Below are 9031 nucleotides of genomic sequence, written 5' to 3'. Positions count from 1 at the left end.
CCCGTGGACCAGCCGGTCGAGCTCATGCGGAAGGGAAGTCCCGCCTCTGCTTCCTTCTTGAACGGTCCCCATAGGAACCGTCGGTTTCCGGCTGTGCTGCCCGCGGTGTCCGCGCCGCGGAACTGGGAACGAGTTCCGGAAAAGCACTTTCGAGAGTACTTTCCGTGAGTTGCTGAGAAAATGTTAACTCCTCAGAACACTCCGCGTTACCTCCCCCAAGTATAGAGAACGCAGACTTGTAGCTGTATGTGGCTGTGTCAAGTAGTTAATGCTCGGTAGACTTCTTAGGAAAACCGTTTATACCTTTTTTGCTTAGTTTAAAACACGCAGAGTTGTCACGTACTATACTTTTTCCCCGCTCTGAAGTTGAATATATGTGGATAACTTATTAAATCATCTTTCTATGCCCCACCTCAAAGAAACCTAGACAATAGTTGTTAATTAGAAACAAAACTATCATATATCAAGCAATTGCTTTAGTGAATGATGAATTATGACAAATTAACAAACGGGGGGGGGGCGGGGGAAGAGTAGAGTTTTGTGTGGACTCACGAATAACAAGGAATAGAATTGATATAAAAAATGTTAATAGAGTGCCGGGCGGTGGTGGCGCACGCCTTTAATCCCAGCACTCGGGAGGCAGAGCCAGGGGATCTCTGTGAGTTCGAGGCCAGCCTGGGCTACCAAGTGAGTTCCAGGACAGGCGCAAAGCTACACAGAGAAACCCTGTCTCGAAAAACAAAAACAAAACAAAACAAAAAAAATGTTAATAGAGCAACAGACAATGTTCAACATACGAATTCTCAGAATCACACCCGTAAGTGAGAGTAGGGCCTTTTACAGCACTTAAAAGGAGTTGATTGGCCATGAGTGGGAGCTCATATTTTAATAGAGTTTAAAAAGGGCTGGAGGGAAGCCTTATAATGCCACTTTCCCTTCTTTAGACTGCTCTTTTGGGGTGAGGTGCCAGAGGACATTAGCATTAGCAGAAAGCCCAAAGAGACACACACAGCTCCACACTGTCACTCTCAGCAGTCTGAAGAGTTCCCTTAATGTTTTGGGAACCTCAACTCAGACTAAACTAGAATTCTTGATTAAGATACAGAAAAGGAATCTCAGAACTAGCTAAAGTGAAGTAGAAATTGTTTTGTGGATATTTGAATCTAGACTTTAAACAAAAAGGTTACAAGACAGGGGCATTCAGAAAGAAAGACATTCTAAGTCAGTCAGTCCACCCTATACTTTCCTTTATAAAACAGAGAAAATAGAAGTCACCAACTCTTTGAGATGTAACATGAGAGCCACCAAAATTATACGTATGTGGCGAATGCTCAAACAGCTCATTGAGAGTCTGCCTTGGGAGTCCACATTGACATGTCTACCTGTCTTAGGACTTAATCTTTAGTTGTTTACATATAGCATCACAAATTGCTACGTTAGGCACCAAGCAGTGAGGGACTGAACATCAGAGAAAGGGATATGTTGCTTTTAATTGTTGGCCCTTTCAATTTTTGGCTTTGTGTTGTTGTTACTGCCTTTACACCTTGCCCTGGAAGTGCTTACATGTTAAGCATGGGCAGTATAGAAGACATTATGATGAATTATAGGAGTTTCAAAAGAGCCTGGAGAAGTCCATGAAGCCTTTCTGACTGGGTTTGGGAAATGATCTGAAGATTAGTAATATTATAGGGAAGTATTTTCAACTGGAAAGGATATCGTATAGGATCTTTTGTTTGACATCTTGACCTATTTATAAACAACAACAAAAATGTAGTCAAAACTACACTTTAGAGCTGGCAGTGATACCTCACATTTATAATTCCATTACTGGGGACACAGGAGGATCAAGAGATTAAGGCCATCCTGGCATACACAGTGAATTTGATTCTAGTCTGGACTGTGGGAGTCACTGTCAAAAACCAACAAAACCACACACTTTAAATAATGAAATTATACAGGGCAGAAATACCAGGAGAAAATACTTAGAAAAGTACCACCTAATAGAGCTTTCAGTTGCATGTATGTGCATATATGCATGCACTTGACTGTGTTTGCAAAATGTTTATTATAAACTACTATGAAAAGCATGATAGTCCCTCATTTAGTTGGGGAGAATAACTTTCTGCATGGAGAAAGCAGTAACAAAGTTTCTAAGCCAGGGATAAGTAGTTCATAAGCATTTTCTTTTTTAAATGTAACTCAGTTTTATTACAGCAGTTCAGTTGTATGGATGAAAAGGCAAGCGTTACTATTTACCAGTGTTCCAGGTTGCTATATCTGTGTAATAAATTACTCCAAATACAGTAGTTTGAAACAACCACGTGGTCTAGTGCACAGTAAGCTGGATTTTCTCTTGTAACTGGATTAGAAAGACTGGGCATACTATCAGAACACCTAGTGATAAACTCACTATGTGGCCTGGACTTCTCACAGTGAGCAGGAGTGTAGCAGACTTAGTAGGTTTGGCTGGGGCTCTGTCTTAGAGTTTCGATTGCTGTGCTAAAACCATGATAAAAAGCAACTTGGGGAGAAAAGAGTTTATTTGGCTTACATTCCAGGTCTCAGTCCATCGAGGGAAGCCAAGGCAGGAACTAAGACTGAAGCCATGGAGGAGGGCCGCTTCCTAGCTTGCTCCCCATTGCATACTTAGCCTGCTTTCTTATACAGCCCAGGATCACCTGCCTATGGGGGGCAGTGCCCCCTTGTTCCTCCCCATGGGATGGGTCCACCCATATTAATCATGCATCAAGAAAGTGCACTATAGACTTACCTACTGACAATCTAACGGAGGCATTTTCTCAGTTGAGGTTTCCTCTTCCCAAATGACTCTAGTTTGTGTCAAGCTCACAAAACCCAACCAGGACACACTCCAGATGGAATGCTGTAAAGAAGGCTGAAATGACATGTCATTTTTGACCTATCTTCAAAAAAAATTAACAGTGTCACTTCTCTCCTGTTCTTTTGCTTGCAAATCAGATATTAGGCCTGTCCAGATCATAGGAAAGGGGACATAGTTGCCACATCCCAAAGCGTTATCAAGGAATTTGTAACCTTTAAAATAAACAGTGCTTATTGTTAGCCCAGGAAACCACAGAATATCAATGGCTTAATAAAACAAAGCTTTCTGACAAAAGATCCATATAACTGTCCCTAGTTAGAAGAAATATTAGGCTCAGGGTCACAGGTTTCCTATTTTCAATCCTGTAAATGGCTTCTAGGAATTAGGGTAATAGCTTATCTGGCAATATAGGAAGTATACTGACTTGTAAAACCATGTTCCAGGACAGGTCTCATTCCCAAGAGTAATTGTGTAACACAAATCAGACTGGAGGGGTTTTGTTGTTGTTGTTGTTTGTTTGTTTTAAGATAATAAAAACTCAAAGTTGCGTGTGTAGAAAGTTGAGGATGGAGAAGGTGGATCTGGGAGAAGTTGGAAGAGGAAGTTAATATGATCAAAATGCAATTGTATGAAATTGTTAAAAAGTAATTAAATATTATACTTAAAAATGAGCTATCAAGACATGAAAAGACTTTAATGTATATTATTAGCTGAGAGAAGCCAATCTGAAAAGATTATGTACATTTGATTTTGTGTCACATCATAGCAAAAGTGTTACCCACATGTTTGTGGTGATGATGGTATAAATGAACCTCTTATGCTGCCATCCATGCACAGGTGCAGCTTATTCAATAACATGTGCTAAGTATGTAGTGTGCTATTCTATCTAGCTTTGTGTAAGCACATGTCACTGTTGACATGACAAATCACTTGCTGGTGCATTTCACACAGTGTAGCCAGATAATTAAGTGACTAATAATTGATGCATGGCTCTTCCATGTGTTGGTACATATCAGTAATCCCAGCTACTCAGGAGGCTAAGGCAGGAGGATCATGAGTTGGAGGCCAGTTTAGACAACACAATAAGACCTTGTCTCAAAAAGGGCATTGCTGAATCTACAGAAATATTTTTAAATGTTAGACTCTTAGTAAGAGTATACTTAGTGAAGTTTTCATATACTTCTGTTGAAAATGAGAATCAATATACAACCATCTTGGAAATCTCTTTGGCAGTACTCACTAGAGCTGACCTATCCATCCCACTCATAGTTACAGATTGTGTGCTGCCAAAAGACATTAACAAGAATGTTCTAGAGAGTGGAGCAGTTCAACATATACTGAGGAAATCCAAAGAATCATTAGGTCATATTCAAAAGACTGTACTTCATTGGAAAATCTAAAAGAAATGAACAATTTTTTTCTTGATACCGCTTGCCAAAGTTAAATCAAGGTGAGATCAACCATTTAAATAGACCTTTAGCCTTCAAGGAAATAGAAGCAGTCTTTAAAAGTCTCTCAACCAAAAAAAAAAGTCCAGGGCTAGATGGTTTTAGCACAGAATTCTACTAGACTTTCAAAGAACTGATGCCAATATTCCTCAAATTATTCCACAAAATAGAAACAGAAGGAACATTGCCAAATTCATTGTATGAGACTAATCATCTTGATACCCAAACTACACAAGGACTCAACAAAGAAAAAGAATTACAGACTGATTTCCCTCATGAACATAGATGCAAAAATAATAAAATACTTGCAAACCAAATCCAAAAACACATCAAAAATATCATGATGTAGGTAGGCTTCATCCTAGAGATGCAAGGGTGGTTAACATATGAAAATTTGTCAATTTAATCCACTATATAAGCAAACTGAAAAAAAAACTACATGATCATCTCATTAGATGCTGAAAAAGCCTTTGATGAAATCCATCACCCCTTGATAAAAGTCTTAGAGAGTTCAGGAATACAAGGAGCGTACCTAAACATAATAAAGGCAACATCAAATTAAATGGAGAGAAACTTAAAGAAATTCCACTAAAATTGGGAACACGACAAGGCTTCCCATTTTTTTCATGTCTATTCAATATAGTACTTGAAGTTTTAGCTAGCACAATAAAACAACTAAAGAAGTTCAAAGGGAAAATTGGAAAGAAAGAATTCAAAGTGTCACTATTTGCAGATGATATGATAGTATGTATAAGTGACCCAAAAAATTCTACCAGGGAACTCCTACAGCTGATAACTTTAGCAAAGTGGTTAGATACAAAATTAACTTTAAAAAAAACCAAAAAAACATTAGTCCTACTATATACAAATGATAAATAGGCTGAGAAAGAAATCAAGGAAAAAACACCCTTCATAGTAGCCACAAATAATATAAAATATATTGGCATAACTCTAACCAAGCAAGTGAAATACCTGTATGACAAGAACTTCAACTTTTCGAGGAAAGAAATTGAAGAAGTGTAAATGGAGGCGGAGTTTTTCTGTTCCAACCACCTGGTCCCAAATAAATACACAAAAGCTTATATTAATTACAAAGTGCTCAGCCAAATAGCTCACGCTTGTTATTAACTAGCTCTTACTTTTAAATTAACCCATTTCTATTAATCTATGTATTGCCATGTGGCCCATGGCTTTACCAGTTCTCTGGCATCTTGCTTCTTGGGTGGCTCGCTCATTTCTCTCCCAACTCCACCCTACTTTATCCCAGTCATAAGTTTGATTGTCCTGCCTAATTTTATCCTGCCTTCCTATAGGCCAAACAGCTTTATTATTAACCAATGAGAGTAATTCATATTCACAGCATACAGAAGGGTCATCCCACACCATCTCCCCTTTTCTGTCTAATAAAAAAGGAAAGTTTTAACTTTAACATAGTAAAATTACATACAACAAAACAGTTATCAAGCAAGAATTATAGTTACAATGTCTAGTCTATTTGTATTTGACAAATTTAGAGAAAACATTTAATTATCCATCTTATCTTGGTGAATCTAATGTTTCATATCTAATTTACCTTTTATTATAACTAATGAAAACCATAATTATAACTATCTTGTCTTCAACTCCATCAAAGACCTGAGAAGGAAATAATATTACCTGAGTAAGCAGGAAGTACAGGCAAGCGACTTCCAAAAAATGTAAGAAATGACAGAAACCGCTGGATGCTTGGACAGTCACCCAGAGTTCCTCTGTCGTGTTGGGGCATCCATTTCTGGCCTATAGACCTAGCATATCTGACAGACTTTTCTGTGAAGCAGGGAATTTTGAAGTACTGTCCTACCTTGTCTTGGCAAAGTTCAGCAGTTGCTTTCTTGTGTTCTGCTGGTCCAATTTGGACAGTAACTGTCAGCAATTGAGGCAAGGGCCATATGGCTAGCTTTTGCCATAAAGAAAACAAACTCCATACAGAATTTCTTTGATATCCATCATCTTTTCTGGAGTATATTGGTGCTGCCGGGAGCAGACATGTCTCACTATCTTGAAAAGTCTAAGTCATTAAAATATTTAAAATCCCATATTCTGTAAGTCTTTGAAGTATTTGAAGATTATCTATCTATCTGAAATATATCTTTGTAAATCTAGAAAACCTAACTAACATGGCTATAAGTTTGACTATTATAGATGACTATTAATCTGTATTTTGTGATTATACATTACATTTTTTTTTTTTGGTTTTTTCGAGACAGGGTTTCTCTGTGTAGCTTTGTGCCTTTCCTGGAACTCACTTGGTAGCCCAGGCTGGCCTCGAACTCACAGAGATCCGCCGGCCTCTGCCTCCCGAGTGCTGGGATTAAAGGCGTGCGCCACCACCGCCCGGCATACATTACATTTTTAATTGAACTGCATAAACTCAATAACTTAAACAAGAGTAGAATTATACATACAGTATAACAAAATTAACTTTAAATTTGTATCAGTAAACTAAAATCCTTACCAATGTAAAATATTTTGAGATTATTAGTTGTTTTTTGTATTAAAGTAGATTCACTAATATACCCTTTTTTACATCATAATAATCTACCTTTTTTTCTCATCATTTCTATACCATATCCCCTTTTCGCCGGGCAGTGGTGGCGCACGCCTTTAATCCCAGCACTCGGGAGGCAGAGGCAGGTGGATCTTTGTGAGTTCGAAGCCAGCCTGGACTACAGAGTGAGTTCCAGGACAGGCGCAAAGCTACACAGAGAAACCCTGTCTCAAAAAACCAAAAAAAAAAAAAAAAAAAAAAAACCATATCCCCTTTTCTTCTTTTAGAAAGAGATTGACTGTGACGAATAACAATTTGTAACTAACCCTTCTTAAATGAAAACAAATATTTATAACCAATATTTTGGGAATGTTGATGTAGTTTTCTGGACTACATCCTGCTGATTGGTGGGCACTGGTAATCTTTGAGGGTCCCTGAGAAAATCAGAATAATTGTTAAGTCTTGACTAGAGTATTTTGTGAGGCTAGATCATCTTATTCAACCTTGAAGCTGTTTTGGATGTTTGATCATCTGGCCCCTATATATTGGTGTTTGGTCCCCTTGTTCTGAAAATATATAAACTTGTAAAGGTAACATACATATCTGTCTTACAAATATAAACTGTACATTGTATATAAGACAGCCAAAGATAATTTTTTGTTTTATGTTTGAGCAGGTAAAATATATGTCATATGTCTTGTAGTTACTTTAGGTTTATTTTTTCATGTCTCTAGTCAGGATTTCAGGGGGTCTTCCTCAATCAAACCGGATTTTCCTTTACCCTGAATGAATCCATAGCCTCTTATTTCCTGTGGAAACAAAAGCATAACTTTTACCCCAAAGTAACATATCTTTTGACTTAAATTTTTTGAAGTCAAGAAAATTTTAAAATATATAGGTTAGTTTAATTTAGTAGCTTTCACAATCAAATGTCTCTCGGCAGTTATCATTCACCCATTAACAGTCAAAAATATAAAGATAACACAATAAAATATAGAATCCAGACTCTGTGTATTTCCCATCTTTATGTGGCTTATCATATTTTTATTACTCTAGTCCCTTTTAAGGACTTTATTATTATTTTTAAATCATTTTTTTAAATCTTTGACTGTTTCTACCCATTCTCTCCTCTCTCCCAAGCCTATAAACATTTTTCAAACATACTGTGACTCGTTTAGAGGCCTTTTGTCTGAATCTGTCCTTACTGTGTATCTCTAATCCTTTTTGTCTGCATGAGCAAAAACCCTAAATCCACCATGAAGTGCAGCTGGGAGATGCCTCTCTGTACTGCAGCCTGTGTGAGACTATGGGAATCTGCCATGCTGCAGCTCAAACCTGCAGGCCTCAGCCAGGGGATGAGTCTCTGTATCATGGCCTGCATGAGAGACATGAAATGTGAAGCCGCTCTTGTCTCCATTTTTGTGTGTCTAGAACCACCCCCACTTTTTAAAGCTTTCTCAGGCTTTATGTGGATTGAGTGACCCACATTGGTTGCCGTATGTAAACAGAGGCAGAGTTTTTCTGTCCCAACTGCCTGGTCCTAAATAAACACACAAAAACTTAAATTAATTACAAAATACTCAGCCAATAGCTCAGGCTTATTATTAACTAGCTCTTACTTTTAAATTAACCAATTTCTGTTAATCTGTGTATTGCCACATGGCCCGTGGCTTTATCGGTCCTCTGGCATCTTGCTTCTTGGGTGGCTTGCTTGCATTTCTCCTGACTCCACCCTTCTTCATCCCAATCCTCAGTTTGATTGTCTGGCCTAACATTATCCTGCCTTGCTATAGGCCAAACAGCTTTATTATTAACCAATGAGATTAATTCACAGCATACAGAAGGATCATCCCACAGCAGAGAAGCTATCAGAAGATGGAAAGATCTCCCATGCCCATGGATCAATAGAATTAACATAGTGAAAATGGGCATGTTACCAAAAACGATCTATAGATTCAATGCAATCCCCACCAAAATTCCAACACAATTCTTTACACACCTTGAAAGAACAATACTCAGCTTCATATGGAAAAACGAAAAACCCAAGATAGCTTAAAAAAAAACTGTACAATAAAAGAACTTCTGCAGGTATCACCATCCTGATTGCATGCTGTTCTACAGAGCAATAGTAATAAAAAACTTCATGGTATTGGCATAAAAACAGACAGGTTGATCAATAGAAGTGAATCTAAGAGCCAGAATAAATCCATACACCTG

The 9031-nt window shown here is 37.9% G+C and overlaps 1 protein-coding gene across 1 annotated transcript in view; it reads left to right on the top strand.

The window, feature by feature from the left end:
- The first annotated feature begins 48 nt into the window (after window positions 1-48).
- The window catches only part of Fam227b (family with sequence similarity 227 member B), a 176490-nt gene continuing 167507 nt past the window's right edge, over window positions 49-9031 (top strand). Inside the window, exon 1 of the mRNA XM_052724907.1 lies at window positions 49-164. The gene's annotated coding sequence lies outside the window, so the exon portion shown is untranslated. The remainder of the gene's footprint in view (window positions 165-9031) is intronic.

The sequence above is a fragment of the Peromyscus californicus genome, unplaced genomic scaffold (genome assembly GCF_007827085.1).
Source record: "Peromyscus californicus insignis strain IS unplaced genomic scaffold, ASM782708v3 Scaffold_7__1_contigs__length_154581171, whole genome shotgun sequence".
Taxonomy (NCBI): domain Eukaryota; kingdom Metazoa; phylum Chordata; class Mammalia; order Rodentia; family Cricetidae; genus Peromyscus; species Peromyscus californicus.
Note: the sequence above shows the minus strand (reverse complement) of the source record. Positions and strands in the feature narration are given on the sequence as shown.